We start from the raw sequence: 17,492 nt of genomic DNA on the forward strand, positions 1-17,492 counted from the left end.
GAGGGGGTATACCAACCCTTTTATTGTGTCAGTTTCCTTTCCCAACGACATTGCCGTTGGCATTTGTGATGACTTGTACTAGCCTTATCGAAGAGAACCTTCAAGTCATGGTCAGCTATGGCCATAATAGATAGCACATTCCTCTTGATGTCTGGAACCTAAAGGACATCAGACAACTACTACTTTTTTTTTTTTGAGAAAAAGATCCTTCAATTAGTTAAAGAAAAACAGCCACAAAGGGCTAAGTACAACCACGAAGGGCTAAATACAAACTCGCCTCATATAAGGGCGGGAAACAAGTGATCATAAGGGGAAGAGATGCTTCTTCTCCAGTTGGCCGCTCTATGAGGAGAAGGCTATCTCATACAGGGGAGGGGGGGGGAGGTGGTTTGTAATGCCAAATGGGGTCACTACCACTATCTGTGAGGAAAGGGCCAGGCGTCCAAAGTCTCACGAAGGCCTCCCACGGCTTCCGCATCAGTCAGAACCTCCTTGTAACTTCCCCCACTGACCACGGAGAGTGTGAATGATATCAAGCCATATGCTCCTGATGGTCTCAACCAGCGGAGTGTGGGTACCCTCGATGGCCATGCTGCATCAAGTACGCCAAATGTGCCATGCTGCGATGCTACTGCAAATCTCCCATCTTTGGCATGAGCCTGGACGCCAGTCACTTGAAGGAGGGGCTGTGACTTGTACTGTTGCAATATGATGGTGAGAGACCTGAAGGGCTAGTCCTCCCCCATCCTACTCATAAGCCTTGATGGCTCTAGCCTTTGTGGCCCAAGCTTTAGTGCCCCAAGTGATGATCCGGGTCGATGCCCTGTCCATAGCAAACATGCGGAGAATCCATTGCCAAATCTGCTGAGCCTTCGGGCAATCCCAAGGACAATGTCGCTGAGACTCTTGATGGTGGCCACACCCCGGACAAGCCGTTGACCGACCTCCAACTGCCAGCCAAGTACCGATCGCCAGACTCCTGTGTGCCATCAACCAAAGAAAGAGTGTGATCTTTCTAGGCCGAAAGCTGTCCCAAAGCCTCTTCCAGAAATCTGAAAGGAAGCGTTGTGATAGGCCCTATGACTGCCAATGTGCTGCTGCTGCCGGTGTGCCATCTTTCTTAGGCATCTGGATCCTACGGTCTAGCCGCGCTATATATGCAAAGAAGGGGGCATCCAAAGTCTCCTCCCGATCCGCAGGATCATGCCAAGTCCACTCTCCCGGGTCCCACTGTAGCCACGTGAGAGGTCGGCACTCCCAAATGCATAGCCGCCATAGTCTCTCCTTGGCCACCTTGGCCAGTGCTGGATCTATGTGCCATTCCCGTGCCCGAAAACTGGTCACCCTCACCCTCTGCAACGTGCAACCTCTGGAATCCTCCAAGGGAAGCCCTTCTCTCTCTAGTCTGCCCTTGGATCCAATAGAAAAAGTGAGGAGACCACAGTCCACATCTGCTTTGTGGACTGCCACGAGGATATCGTGTTTGGTAAACACTCCTAACCACACTCGGGGGGTTGGGTCTGGAATAGGCATCAGCCACTCCTGAGGGATTGCTGAGTCAACGTCGATGCTGAGCCTATCTCGACCCCGGATCCCTGTCAGGCCTTGCTCCTGCTCCTCCAGGGGTAATTGCCTGTGTGCAATCCAATCTCCAAGAGACCTGGCTGGTCATGTGCTCAAGGCTCCCCAAGATACATACGGTCAGGCCCCCTAACATTATCACTGGGTAAACCGATCAGGGGGTTCTAGACCAAAGGTTGCGTAGCCGCTCCTTTGAGGCAACTTGAGCTATCTGTCTGAGGGTTGGCCTCCACGGGCTCACATCTCTGCGAAGATCCATCGGGTACTCTGTGGCCATGGGCTCCTAAGGCTCAAAGTGCGGGCTGAAATCCGGGCCAATAAGAAATCCATCTTGGGCTCACCACTGGGAAGGAGTCCTCTGACAATCAACTTGCCCAGCAGGGCACGTCTTTGAATAGCAGGATCGATGAGGCCAAGCCCCCCTCTGCTAGGTGGCTGAATGATCACTCACCATGCCACCTTGGCCCTGGCTGGCCTCCCATCACTTCCGGCCCATAAGAAGTTCCGGATCAATCATTGTACCTCGGTCTCCTGAGCAGAGAGAAAAGTGCTTATGGCCTCGGCGACAAAAAGAAAGAACATCCCTGCCGAACCGAGCGGGAAAGGAGAAATCAGTCACCTTGGGCTCCTTGAATGAGGACCTGGCTATGTGAGGCTGAGCAGAGTCTTGAAATCCCATGAACTCACTGCACAGGGAATCCCATCCGGCTCATCGTGCCCTCCAGAAAGCTCCAATCCACCCTATCATATGCTTTCTTGAAATTTAGGAGAAGCACAATGAGGTCTTGCTGCCGCATCTTGGCCGAAGCTGTCGCCTCCTAGAAGGTAAATATGTTGTCTAGGATGCTCTTACCTTGAACAAAGCCAGTCTGAGTGTCATGGATCAAGTCTGGGAGAAAAGGATGAAGTCTCGTGCTGATGGCCTTGGCCAATATCTTATAAGCTGTCCCAAGGAGAGTGATGGGTCTCCACTGCTGGATCTCCAATCTCTCCCCACCCTCCTTACGAATCAAGTGAATCAAGCTCTCTGAGAGCCTCTCTGGCATGGCACCTGTAATCATAATCTCATTGAAGGCAGCTCGAAGGCCACCTTCCATGAGGTCCCAATGGCGAAGTAAGAAGGAGACTGGAAGCTTGTCCGCCCTTGGGCATTTGCCTCTGGGAAGTGCCGTCAATGCCTCCGCCAACTCCCCAGCAGTAAATGGCGTCAATAAAAATGACCAAAGAGAAGGGGGAACCACCTCCCTCGTATGCCGCCAGACCCTCTCGCGAGCTCCACCACCTATGAAGATGTTGGGGCACCAGTGAGGAGGGATCGAAAAAAGTCCATGGCAATAGCTCTCACTTGGGGGGGGGGGGGGGGGGGGGTCTGCTCCATCTTGGCCATGTTGCCTGCGAATACCATCTCTCCTTCTGTGGGGTCCAGCTATCTCAAAGAAATCCCCTATGACTCTGTAGCCTGCCTGTGTCCAGAAAGAGGCCCTAGCATGATACCTGTACTTTACCCTCCTCTCCTCTATGGATCTAATCTCCGTGCAAGTGGTGGCGAGCTGACTCTCGATCCACTGGCTATCCGGGGACCTCTCCTGAAACCGCTGTAAAGAGGCAAGACTCCTCAAATTCCTTTCTTGTTGCCGGAAACCCTCTAATCTGCTTTGGGCTGCCTCCTGCAAGAAACTGTTGATCTTCGTAAGCCCTCATCCAATGTGCAGGCAGCAGAGCCTGAAAGAAAATCTAGTCTCGCCCATATCTACTCTATCTTGTTGCATATCTCTGGGTCCTGAAGAATGAGGCTGTCCGGAATCCTCGAGCTCACATGCATGCCTCCAGGGGTCCTCTAAGGACAAAATAACCGGGGCATGATCAGAAAAGGAAGTACCTACCAAAATAGCAATCATACCCCCTCGGCTGCAAGCCCACTCATCAACATAAAACCTGTCAATCTAGAGAGGTTGGGGCCGGTGCTCCTATTCGATCTCGAGAAGCAAAGGCTCCCAAGGCTACACCCAAACTTTGGAAGATGCCAAGGGTCATGTCCACTAATTGCAAGAATCATCTCCTCCTAGGCTGAGTACTCTACTCCTGAAACTGTGGCCGTGCCAGGCGAGCCCGTGGTTGTCACATCAAAAGCTTCAACATGTGGAAAGTGAAAAGGAAGTGCAAGAGCCAGTGTAGGATTGTGTGTCTTTGCCTATATGAGGTGAAGAGCAAAAGCTAAAGATGAAGCTCAGGAGAAAAGACACCAAGGACAGGAAGTAGTTAGACAGGACGTAGTTAGCCAGGAACAAGAAGCAGTTGAAGTGTTATGGTGCAAGAGATGAGTTGAAGGCTATGGCTTTTGACACTTTGTCACCGGTGGTATCTTCACGGAGGCATCATGGGGTTCGGAAGGCAGTTTCTTTCTATGTATAGCAGTGGTGGTCTACTATGCTTCATGAGGGACTTGTGCTTACCACTTGGGTGGAGTGCAAGTAGGTTTTGGGTGCCTGAGGATGTATCAGATGAGGCTCAGACGGAAGCGGAGGAACTTGATGAGGTTCTTATTCCCGAGCAGATACTGGCACACAAGGAAAGAAAGGTACAAGGTAAATTTTCTCGTTGCTATCTTGTGAAGTTCAAGAACTGTTCACTGATGGATGCGAAGTGGATGGAGGAGGGTGACTTAGCAGATTCACCTTAGGTATTGCAGCTTTATCTTGATGCCTTTGAGTTGGAGCCGACTCTTGCCATGGCTCATTCAGGTTCAGCAGAGCTGGGGTCTGGAGCATTGCCTGATGCTCAAGAGGGGGGTAGCACCTCCGCTCCCATATTACAGACAGGCTCAGTTGTCATCTAGGAGTCGCTTGGTGACATCTTTGTATACACCCGAAGGACCTCCAAGCTTGTCCTCTGCTGCCTCAATCATGTTAAAGTCACCGCCCAAGCACCAAAAGTGAGCTTGAGGGAGACCCGCCATACTGAGCTCCATAAGAGGGCTCTACCTGCAGCAGCGTTCGGAGCAGAGATGTTGAGGAAGCCAACACTATCCTTTCCAATAGTAATGGTAATCCACTGTGCCCGCCCTGGGACAATGACTCTTGAGCCAGTCACTGTCGGCAACAGTTGCTCACTGACAGAAATACATACCCCTCCCTGCATCCTTGAGGGGCCGAAGGATGGGGGCCAAAAAGTATGACTCCTGCCGGGAAGAATCTTCTCGCATGTGCGGGTGCGCCCCTTTGAGAGATGATGCTCCTAGAGGAAAAGAATGTCTATGGGTCCCCCCACTATGGCCCTCTAAAGCTCGCCTTGTAGGACGCCTCATCTTTGAAAGCACTAAGGCTCCCCTAAACCCTCAATGTTCCATGAAACAATCTGCATGTCAATCTCGGCGTGATGTGGCACTAGTGGAACTACCCTCCACTCAAAGAGTCTTGGGCGAGGGTTTAGACGTGGAATAATCACAATCCGTGCGGGTGCGGAGGCGTGCCCGTTGGGCACTAATCCTGTCCCCCATGTGACGCCACTCTGTACGAGCACGCACATATGCATGCTCTGGACTCCATTGATCATAGTAAAGGTATCTGTAAGAGGGGGGAAGAGGTATGCATGAACACAAAGAGCAGCACCTCAAGACTCGAGACTACCATCTCTCCGTCTTGGCCTCGATGGGCTGAACCTCCAAGCTCCATCCTCGCCAGAGGCCAAAAATGGGTGAGGATGTCAGTGATGCGGAGATCGTGGAGATGGTGGGAGAGCTCAAAAGCCCGACCCTGAATGGGAGCTGCCACTAACTCAGGATCCCACTTTGTCTTGGGGGTTGCACCGAAGGGGAAATAGAAGATCATCGTGCCATTATCTAGCGTAGAGGGCCTGGATTGGTGTAAAACCACACATACCTGAACAGGGGCTACTGTCTTCTCAAAAATGTCGGTCCCTTCCATTGGCAGACACCGGAGAAGAAATTGTAGTTCACAGACTGTCCCAGGATCCTGGGGGCCCCACCTGGGGACTCTGGCGGGAGAGTCCTCACCGGGGAGGCAACGATGGTCATCTCTACCAGATCAGAGAATCAGTGAATCAAGCGACGGACTAATCCTGTCGGCTGCCTCTGCACCGGGTGAGGGGCTGTTGGGGGGCGACGAGAGTGCTCTGGAGAGGCAGATTGGGGGGGGGGAGGGAGGGCTCGGATGATAAAGGAGGGGCGAATTGCACTGCGGTGGGTAATGTCGGTGACCATCGCTGCCTCACCGGGGAGGCAGTGATGGTCATCTCTACTAGATCAGAGAATCGGTGAATCAAGCGACGGACTAATCCTGTCGGCTGCCTCCACACTGGGTCAGGGGCTATTGGGGGGCGACGAGAGTGCTCTGGAGAGGCAGATTGAGGGGGGGGGAGGGCTCGGATGATAAAGGAGGGGCGAATTGCACTGCGGTGGGTAATGTCGGTGACAAGACTGGGGGAGGTGGATGGGGAGGAGGTGGGGAGGCGGTGGCGAGAGACGGCGGAGAGGCCAGGGAGGGGTGCTGTTGAGGGGGATCCATTGGAGAGGAAAGCTGGGGGGAGGGGCCCGCCAAGGGCTCAGAGAGGCCGGCTGGCCTCTCAGAACATTAAGGGTCGGGGGGGGGGGGGATCTCGACAAGGGATGAGCCGCCATACTGGTGGGACCGGAGGGGCCCGCTTCGAGACTGGAGAGAGCATGTCACTGCTGGAATAAATGCTCGTAACGGTTCTTTGGTAGAACCGAATCCTCTTGAGATCTGCCAGCCTGGTGCACTTAGCGGCGGCGCTTGCCTCTAGTGGTCGTCTGGCAGCCTGGGCATGGTCCAAAAGTCCACCACTCACCGTCCGCTGGATCACCCAGAGTCGGGGCCTGGTGCTCTGTTGCCTGCCCTCTCTCTACCCCCTGGTGAGGGTCAGCACGAGAACCGGGGGAGGAACCATTGGAGGCGGTCTCCTGGACTACTGTCGAGGGCAAGCTCTAGCTAAGTGACCATATGACTGCAAATGAAGCATTGGCCATGGAGGCAGAATACTCCACGCGCTGCTGTATGGAGTCCCCACGGAATAGAAATACAATGTGGTACTGACTCCGGCGAGGCCCCACAGATGTGGAGGGATGGAATCCTAGCTGCCCTCGTGAGGGCCGAGGCAGCAGTTGTTTTTTTTGGGGGGGGGGGGGGTGGAACTTCATCACTCTCCCGATGGCACCACCAATCACCGGGAGAAGAGGAAGGAAGGTACTCCTTCCTAAGGCCTGGGAAGCAAACTGTCACTAGGAAGCCCGAAACTCTAGCCAATGGGTCTGACGTTGATGGCGAGTCGAACTCCACGTGGTAGTATTGGCACCCCAAAGGGTGAACATCAGTGAACTTTGCATGTTCACCAATGAAGTTGTTGGCTTGAAAGAGCTCCCTGAGCTGTTCGCATGCAGGGCGGCTACCAACAATTTGGTAGACAAGGTGGAGGCCTCAAGTGAGGCAACAATCGTGGCAAGAACCTGTAGATCCACTTTGGAGAAGGAAATGCAAGCAACTTCGGCTTTGGCCAGGGATGACAGAGCGGCTACCATGGGTCCTCCTGAGGGTGAAGACCATAATAAACCGAAGCTTGCCGAGTAAAATTGAAAACCCTAGAAGTCAGGAAGCAGCAAACTGCACGGGAGGGGAGAGAGCAGAGGGGCGGGGAAAGGAAAAGAAAAAGGAAAGAAAAAAGGGGGGTGGCGAAGAGAGAAAAAAAGAGGGGGGGGGGGTCAGCGAAAGAGGCGCAGAGAGGGTGGCGGACAGTGAGGCGCGGACAGAGAGGCAAAACAGGTGGAGGGGCAACATAAGATGTGCAATGACCCCGGGGTGGGTGGGAGAAACAGGAATTAGGGTTAGGTTAATTCATGTGGGAGACATACACAGAGAAACAACAAGGGAGAGAGAGAGAGAGAGAGTTGTGGGGATAAGTCAACTCATGAGGCATGAGTGTGTGACTCCCCTATCACACATGTATATTGCACTAGTACACATAGTGCACTTAGTACATTAAAAGTACTAAGTGTACTATGTACTATAACTTATGGGCTTGTACACACTATAAGGGTGGGCATTATGCCTTTACCCCAACAACCTCCCACTTAAAGGCAAAGTGCCCTTAAGTAAAGGAAAAGAAAAAATCAGCATGTACATGATAATATACAAGGCCATATCAAGGCTGAAACTGGCCTCATCCAATGCCCATCAAGTGTCTGCAATGAGCAAACCGCTCCGAAGGCAAACTCTTTGTCAACAGATCAGCCGGGTTATCATCCGTATGAATCTTAACAAGCTGAATTTGCTTGTTCTCTATCACCTCTCTGATGAAGTGATACTTCACATCCACATGCTTTGTCTTTGCATGAAAGACAGGGTTCTTTGCCAACTGAATGGCACTCTGACTGTCACAATGCAACAATGGAATATCCCCTGTATAACCCAAATCAACCACTAACCGAGATAGCCATAATGCCTCCTTGCAAGCCTCTGTGGCTGCAATATACTCGGCCTCTGTAGTAGATAAGGCTGTGCACTTCTGCATCCTGGATATCCATGACACAACACCTCCTGTGAATGTAAACACATAACCGGTAGTAGACTTCCGGTTATCTGGATGACCGGCATAATCCGAATCCGTGTAACCATGCACTAATGCATCCTGTTTGCCAAAGCAAATGCACATATCCTGTGTGCCCTTCAGGTATCTCATGACACCTTTCACTGCTTCCCAATGCTTCTTTGCCAAGGTTGGCCATGTATCTAGAAACCACTCCCACTGCAAATGCAATGTCCGGCCTAGTAGCAACCATGGCATACATGAGACTGCCACATGCTGAAGCATACGGAATCTTGGCCATATCAGCCCTGTCTCTATCTGACTGTGGGCTGTCCATAGCACTGAGTTTCACATATGGAGGCAAAGGAGTACTAGTCTTCTTCCCCCCGTCCATATTGAACCTCTGCAAGACTTTGCCAATGTATTCCTTCTGAGACAAATACAACACATGCTGATTTCTGTCCCGAAGTATCCGCATACCCAAGATGTGATTTGCATCACCCAAATCCTTCATATCAAAGGTTTGATGCAGCCTCTGCTTCAAGGTATCCATCTCCTTACGAGATTTCCCGGCAATCAACATATCATCAACATACAAGATGAGGATCAATAGACTGCCATCCAAAGATATCGTACGGTACGAGTTGGTTTTTTTTTTTCTTTCCCCGAAAAATTTTTTCCCTTGAAAAAAAAAATCCAAATGCTAAAAAAAAATAGAAACCCTGCTTTACGAAGATCCCAAATGCTCGCAATACTTCGCAACTTTCGTGTCCACTCAGTATTCCATATGGGGTTGTGGAGAGACCTAAAAAATCTGGCGAGGTAGACTGGTAGTATACACTTGATTGGTAGGATGAGAGAATCTTGCTACATCACCTGGGGATCCCTGGTATAGGTAGGCTAGACAATTAGATTCTCAAGTTATGCACGAGGGAGAACATTTGGACATGGCCATTTTGATCTAGAGAGGAGTCCCTAAACTTATCACCCTAGATGCACTCCTCGTATTTGTGCAAGGACGGTCCCTTAGTCATAAACGCTACACTCGGAGACCTTTGGTATTGCATTACCCATCCAGGTTTTTTTTTGGAGACAATCGGGAGATCCAACCGGGAGAGACACATATCCATGTACTGGTTTCTCAAGCATTGTAGACTCCTCCCCTCCCAACCTTCCCTCACATTCAAGCTTGAAGCTCCATAGCTTGTAAGTGTAAAAAATAAAAACCGTATTTTATCGTACGGTATCCGAAAATTTCATATCGTACCGAAAATTCCCGTATGGTATCGTATCGTACGGTATCATATTTTCGTACCGTGACAACCATGTCTACATGTATCTGTAAATACTCCCTGTAATAAAGTTTTTATTTATGGGGGGGGGGGCCGTTCCGGACCCATTGTGTTGTCAGCTTCTCCAAATCTTTTATACTCATTAAGTGAGTGTGGGTGAGTGTAGTTGTAACTGGTGAAGCTATACTTAGTGTCTTTAATGTGAAGTTTAATATCGTTAGAAATTTGTATTGTACTACCCACCTCGGTTTCATTGGTATCAGAGCCCGGATTTCTTGCTCATTCCTTGGTGGAATACTAATCCAGTTTCAAGGGATAGCTCCACTTTAAGTTTGCTAATCGAAGATGGTTAACCATTCACCCTCTCATGTGAGTACTTCTTAAGGGAGATACCTTACAGTTCAATTGGAATTCGACCTTGGAGAAGCTCTTAGACTAAAAGAGAAGGAAGTGGAGGAACTTCAAGCCAAGCTTCGCATGGAAGAAGAAACGTTGGGAAGAGCAAAGCTGAATCGGAAGCTAGACGGGTTGAAAAAGGTAAACAAGTTTTTGACACTTCTCATGTAGAGCAAGAGTCTTCTCTATTTGTGGATTTTGCAACTCAATTGCAGGTAAATCCGAGAGATTTAGCCCTTTCCTACCTCATAAGAAAAGGTGAAGTGGTTTTGGGAAAAGATGCCAACCTTGTATTTGTGAAACCTCCTTGAGAAAAGCAAGGAAGTGGGGCTGCCCGGACAGCTCATACACATGCACAAGAGGACACTCCCACTCTATCAGTGCATTCACCAGCACCACGGGTGGTACCTTTGCCTAGATCTCTTTTTGGTGGACCTCGTGGAGGCATGCAAATGCAGGAAGAGAGTCATGGTGACTCGCAGCCCAAAGCCTATGCATGGAACCCCAAAAGCCAGATTTATGCATGATAAAGGCAAGGTGCCTGATGTAAAAGCTACGAAGAACAAAGGGGAAATGTGTGGTGGTGATGCAGGGCCTAAGGATGCAAGTAAAGGGAAAGGAAAGCTAGATGTATGTATTATGGAAGATGCCTTAACCGAGGACTCCACCCCTAAGCATCTAGGGAGTGTAGAGTTTAAAACAGGTCATAAACGGATAAAATTTGATGATTATCATAGGGATTTGCATGTAGACAAGGCATTGGCTTTCATATCTCAATTTGAGATAGCCTTTATGGAAGAAGACTATACAGAGAAGTCAAAGCTTCGTCCAGTGGGTCATCATCTTAAAGGAACTGGGAGTTCATGGTGGTTAGCCGAAAAGCTTTTGGGCATTGCACCAAAGACTTGGCAGAATTTAAAGAGACCCTCCGCAAGCAATTTCTACCTCCCCATTTGCAGAGAGATATCATTAAGGAGTGGGGTTCACTTGGGCAATCGTACCATGCACGCTTTTGGAAAGAGCATGAAAAGGTACAATCGTATCATGCACGCTTTTGGAAAGTTTTCCTCAAAGTTTTACCTTTTCTACATTTGTCTAAGTCAGAGAAGTTGAGAAAGTTTGAAGATGGCTTACAACCCATCATTCAAGACAGCCTAGACCTCTATCCTCGTGCTAATTTTCAGAAGGTATTAGCCATGGCAGCTGAAAAGGTGCATGTGAAGCATCTCATAGAAAGGATAAATGCATGTTTGGGTAAGGACCATAAAGCTGGTCCGAAATTGCACAAGTCAAGACAGCATAAGAAGCCTGAATTTCGTTATGCAAAGGGGCAAAAGAGGGCTGCAAATGCTGAATCAAATCAGCCCCCTAAAAAGAGGGAAAAAAGGGACAATCTGGGCCTCTCTAGGCAGGACAAAATTGAATACATGAAGGACGGTAAGTTTTTCAAATGTAGCAGTAAAGAGCATGTGCTTAGACATTGCCCACAGTGGAAAAGTGAGAAGGAAAAGAAGCCGCAAGTTAACACTATACCAGATGTACAAGGGAAGACTTCTCGTGCTCCAATTGAGAGAGTTATTTAAAGCATGGAATCAACTCAAGGATCAACCTGCCCTCTTCATGTTTGACAACTGCTCCATAGACAACTTCATCTCATCACAGATGGCTGCTTCTTTGGGTCTTAGCATGGATGATATGGGAATAGATATTGATGCATGTTCTGCATTTGCCGATAGGACCATGAAGGTCACCCCTATGATTGGGAAACTCCGTATTCATATAGAGGGTTATGTGGATCATGAGTACTTTTGATTACTCCATTGCAAGGATGTGATGTGTTATTGGGGATGCCTTGGCATGCATGTTTGAATCCAAAGCCAGGTTATAAGAATAAGAAGATAGATAACTCACAAGCATAAAAAGCATATCATTGATGCAGGAGTAGCTGGTGACATTATTCCACTTGTATCACATATACAGATAGATAAAGCAATGAAAAATAGCATTTCCTCGTACTTGATTTTTGTTCATGATCTTGTAGAACATAATAATGTACATGTGGATGGATGCTCTAGATGAAAGCAAGCTAAATTTTCTTCGTGGGTTTAGTGATTGCTTTGCAGATTCTTTACCGGCTTGCATGCCACCCTCTAGACTTGAGGATCATATCATTTATCTCATACCTGGCAGTATTTGACCTAGTTCATCTCCTTATTGCTCTCTTGTCCTCCTTACTCAAAAGAAGGATGGTTCTTTCAAGATGTGTGTTGATTACAGGGCTCTTAACAAAATAACCATTTTCCTATTCCTCACATTGATAATATCTTGGATCGTTTGCAAGAAGCTTCATGCTTTAGCAGGATAGACTTGAAGAGTGGATATCATCAAGTCAGAGTTGCACCTTAGGATGTGCATAGGACTGCTTTCCGTACTTCATTTGGGCTTTATGAGTACTTGGCCATCCTTGTTTTCGTGTCCTGCATGCTTGCCCATGTTTGGTCTCCTAGCGCTAGGGACGCCCAGAACTACTGGCTACGAGACTGTGTGGATGCCTTTGCTTGTTGATTGGCAATTGGTTTTTTGCAAGCACCAAAATTGGCTGTCGAAAGGTTCAAAAACCATGTCAAAGGCTTAGTTACGTGTTTTATAAGGTGGAGTGTTCACTCCCACATTAAAAAATGGGAGTGAACACCACAATGGGCACCCCAACTTTTAGGTCATTTATATAGAAATACTTGTGCCCTTTTACGAAGGCTTGTGATATTTAAAATAAAAAAAATAAAAAGATGGTAAACAAAGCAAAGATGGCCACATGGGAAATTTCTAGAGCCTTCGCTTGCATACAACAAGGTGGCTGACATGGGAGGAGAAGGACACCTTACTAGCATGAGACTCACTTTCTTCGAACTCGCAAACACTAAAGCGAAAGAATACCCGACTCTCTCCTTCTCCTACAGCCGGCGAACTGAAGCAACCAGGTAGATTCGATGCTCTTTTCTCTCTCCCACACGCAAGACGATTGAAGTGTCGATGCTATCTTGCACACAAGAAAATTAAAGCAAGGAGAACCACCCTCTACTCTCAGCCGGTCTGAAGCCACAGGATTCTCTCTCTCTCTCACACACACACACACACACTCTCCCCTGCATCCAGTGGACTGAATGTGGGGGAAGCCCCACCATACAAGTAGGGAAAGACAGCTGATGATATCATTTTGTTTCTTTCCACAAATCAGGTTGCTATTCAGAGTTGCAGAAAGGTTGTGTACGGTGTGCACATATCTCTTACTATAGGGCTGCATACGAAGTAGTACAACAGAACAAAGGTTAGTTATCACAACTTGTTTCACACACGCAAGTGGATGGTGAATTATTCAAAAAAAATTTAAGAGTGGAATTTGCTGAAGACTCTCCATCAAACTCCTCAATTAATACAAGTGCCTAGGAGGAGTATCAAATGGAAGGTATGTATACTAAAAGTGAAGTTACAGCAAATGTTTGCATTTGGGATTGAAGACCAAGTGACCAAGGCTTTGTAGGAGTATCTAGTTTAGTGTGAGACTAGGAATGCTTGTGAGATCCACATAGTAGACTATGTGAGACTGGGCATCTCCTATGACATCCACACTAGGCTGGTGTGAAGCTGGAAACACCCCTTGCCTTGGGCTTGGGCGGAGGAACTTGTTTTATATTGTTTTCATCTGTAGTACTTGGAAATCCGGTGCAAGAGCACCCTCTACATGTATCTGTAAATACTCCTTGTAATAAAGTTTTTATTTTAACGGGGGGGGGGGGGGGGGGGGGGGGGGGTTCCGGACCCATTGTGTGGTCAGCTTCTCCAAATCTTTTATACTCATTAAGTGAGTGTGGATAAGTGTGGTTGTAACTGGTGAAGCTATCTATACTTAGTGTCTTTAATGTGAAGTTTAATATTCTTAGAAATTTGGATTGTACTACCCACCTCAGTTTCACAGTGAACCAGTCATTGAGGATCCATCAGAAGTGGATAAGCTTGAGAATATTTTGCAACCAGATCACATTGTATATCACAAGTAAAGCAAGCTTGCTGGAGGCAAACTTGTCAAGCGTTACCTTGTGAAGTTCAAGAGCTATCTTCCCATTGATACTAAATAGGTAGATGAAGATTTCTTTAGAGATTGCCCGCATCTTCTTCAAACGTATTTCAATGCTTTTCGATCGTAAACAACTGTTTAGAAGGTTGGGGGGGGGGGGGGGGGATGTCACCATTTGGCCACCGAAATTGTCCACGCTTCCTCATTATGTGTATACATTGGATTGGCATCCATGGCTATTATGCTAGGGATTGATGTTAGTCATGTGATACTGTGGATTTGGCTTTCCGTTGGGACTCGCGCATGTGTGTACATTGTACATGCTCGGAAATGTCTGGAGGATTAGTGTTCCACTGGGTCTCGTACCTCGTGTACTTGTCTAGAACACGTCTATTTTGGTATAGTCTCATGAACAAGGATTGTCTATACTAATGTTGCATTGCATAGCATCTTTATGTGCTTCCCCGCAAATTGACTTTGCGTGTTGTTTTCATGCTTACTTAACCAATGTGTAGTTTCGGTAAAGGAGACGCCCACCTATGAACTCTGTGTGTGAAATCGCTTGCTCACATGGTTATGTGGCATGTGACAGGTGATAAGAATTGGTCAAAGTTGAGACTTAGGATCTAGTATTAATTTATAAGTGAGTGCTTTTACACTTTATTAAGTTTTGGGCGCCAAAACTCCCTTATAAATTTTGACCAACCCTATGTTTGCACCATAGTAACATGAAACGTTTCGTCTGTTTCGTCGTTTCGTTGTCTCGAAGGTTTCGTTTCGTTTCGTTTCGCCTGTTTGGAATGAAACGCAAAGGTTTCGAAATGACATTTCTTATATACATATACTAAATTTATAACATATACCAAATCAACTTGAACACTTCTTATATACATATACCAAATCAACTTGAACATAAAAGAGAGGCAAAAGGTTCAAAACACTTTCTTCAGCTAAAACACATTTTGTGCCGAATGTCCCATACTTGTGAATGAGCACCGAGTCCCCCCACATGTCACACATATTAGGGGATTTGCAAGGAGCCATGATGGGGAAGGGTTGGGACTTGCAATTGAAGGCTGAAAATTTCAGAGGAAATCTGAAATTTCAAAAAACTAGCATGAAAATGCCCAAATTAATGAGAGATTGAGGAAGATAATGTGAAATTTATGATTTTGGGAGATTGGGTATGAAATTCATGATTTTGGGAATAGATTTTTTGGTATTTCCAAAATTTGGGTAAGAATAGGAGAGAGAGAGAGAGAGGAGGAAATAAACAAGTTGGAAGGGAAGAGGAGAAAAGGGAAGGAGGTGAGACGAGGCAAGAAAAGGAGACAAAGAGGAGGAGGGAAGAGGAGGGGTGGACCGTGGAGGAGAAGAGAGAAAGAAGAGAAGGGAAAAGAAAGAGGAGGCGTGGAGGAGAAGATGCGAAGGGCTCAAAGGAGCGAAGAGGCGGCGTGGAGGAAAAAAGCGAAGAGATGGCTGCAGTCGGGATGCGCGAATGGCAACAAATAGGGAGGATTTCATTTCCGTCTTCTTTAGAGGAGGATTCTACTTCGGTCCCGATACTTGTTGCAGATATCTGCATAGGAGGTACCGCATTTTTTGGAGCCATCTATGGTTCCATCTCCTGGGGACTTTTCTCTCCAGATTGATCCTGGTGTTTTGTCTTCGATATCTTCTCGTGCCTTCTTCCGGAGACCTTCTCGGTATTCAAATGTACCATATCTTCACAAGCTTTGTGCCTTTTATGAGGAGGGTGTTTCTTCAGACTCTTTGGAGCATTTTTTGCAGTGTGCCGGAGTTGGTCCACCCATCTGGCCCTGAAGAGGAGGTGTTGGAAATTATTTCATCCCCAGATGGGCTTTCCCATGCACATTCATGCTTGTATCTTGCTCCATATGAAGCCCTGCTTATGGATTTAGGCACTACATATTTTTTGCCTATTTTTAGGCATCATTTCAGCATTTTTATGCATTGTCGGCCAATCCTCTGATTTTCTACTGGCCGACCAGCTCCTCCCCCACCTATATAAAGGTGGCTAGGCTTAGCCTCATTCTTAGATCTTGTTTCAGCTTCTACAGTGATAGACAGCACCTATGGGACCTCCCTCGTGCTGCTCCACGTCATGTACAACCTTTTCTAGTGATATTCGGCAGTGATCTTCTTTTCTCTTTTTATGATTGCTGTCCATACACAGTGTTTCAGTTTTTGCAGCAGTTCTTTGTGGGTATCATTGCATAGTACCTATTCTTTCACTCCTATCTTCCTAGCTTGTAATCTGTTAATCTGAACCCAGGCCCTGGCATACACCCCAATGTGCCTCTCCACGGGTATCTACCCAAACGTGGGAGTCCAGCCAACCCACGCAAATCTTTATACGCATCTCTCATAGCCTTGGATCTCGGGGATGATGTCTAAGCTGGTGACATATAAACCAGCTTACTGCAACTTGGATGTAGACTTCAAAGAAATTCACATGTCTGTTATTACTGCAGAAAGATAAACCAATTGAAAGTTCAGGTTATTTCCCAAACTCAACAAAAAACTAAAGTGCAATCTTGACTATGAGAGAGACTACTCACAAAGCTTCAAATAATAAACTCCATCATGCATAGCATAGAAAACATACTATAGAATCCCCACTCACATCATCAGAGCCCAAGACTAGGTGCTTTGATGTACTAACACTAAAGTTATTTTCCATCCAAGTCCTGATGATATTTCTAGAGCTACTGGTTTGAGATCTAAAACTTCTGATACTTCTAGAGCTACTGGTTTGAGAGCCACCTAATCCACCAGTGTGGTGAGGTCGGAGACATAATACACAGGATCTCTCTTGTTAATGTTGCCACCAACTCCAAATCAAAACTCTGAATGTTTGTTGCTTCTTTGATGCTAAAAAGCAGCACCTACTCCTATCTATTCTTTGGACCCAACTCCTTAAAAACTTATGTACCTTGAAATCCTTTAAATTCTACTATCAAGGGAGCCTCCTCCTGTTGTGTCTGACAAGTGCAAAAATAACCTTGGAGCTCTGAATCTGGTCTACTATCAGGCTCTCAAACATCGCAAGTTGATCAGCCTAACCTTGCTTCTCTGCTTCTTGCCCTTCCCAACACTCCTGCTTCTTCTGTCCACAGTTTCTGCTCTTCTTCCCTGTTGAGTTTGACTAGTGAAAAAACAATCTTGAGACTCCGCTGAAATGCCTTGATTCTGGTATACTACTGGGCTCGCAAATAATGCAAGTTGATCAGACAAAGCTTGTTTATGTGCTTCTTGCTCTTCCTAACCTCCGAAATGATTTACAAACTAAATGTTTCCCAAAAGAGAAACTGTGGCTGAAAATTGGCTGTCTAGATGATAGATCTGCTTTAGTACCTTTGATATGGGGCAGGGAGAAACCTGCAATGATACCAACATCAAGGAAACTAAGCGGAAGCATGAACTTTAAACTACATTGAAGCACAAACTAAGAATATATAAAATGAAGAGAAAGGGAGGAAAGACTAATGAACTAAATAAAGCTTAGGATATAAAGAATCATGTTAGATCTACTAAGAACCGCTTCCTAAGCTGGATTTTTATGCCTGTGGAAA

General features: G+C 47.0%; 1 protein-coding gene across 6 annotated transcripts in view; it reads right to left on the minus strand.

Annotated features, from left to right (window-relative positions):
• The window catches only part of LOC147642303 (ankyrin repeat family protein / regulator of chromosome condensation (RCC1) family protein), a 90,087-nt gene that overhangs the window by 24,232 nt on the left and 48,363 nt on the right, over window positions 1–17,492 (minus strand). The window contains exons 10-11 of one of the 6 annotated variants that reach the window (XR_015266947.1): window positions 16,853–17,298; window positions 14,766–16,385 (exon numbers count right to left, since the gene is read on the minus strand). The exons of 4 other annotated variants lie outside the window; for them this stretch is intronic. The gene's annotated coding sequence lies outside the window, so the exon portion shown is untranslated. Of the gene's footprint in view, window positions 1–14,765; window positions 16,386–16,852; window positions 17,299–17,492 lie in introns of those variants that run through there. One more of the 6 variants, XR_015266946.1, reaches the window with a different exon arrangement.

Source organism: Cibotium barometz, chromosome 1 (genome assembly GCF_041138505.1).
Source record: "Cibotium barometz isolate CiBa-2024 chromosome 1, ASM4113850v1, whole genome shotgun sequence".
In the NCBI taxonomy this organism is placed as follows: Eukaryota; Viridiplantae; Streptophyta; class Polypodiopsida; order Cyatheales; family Cibotiaceae; genus Cibotium; species Cibotium barometz.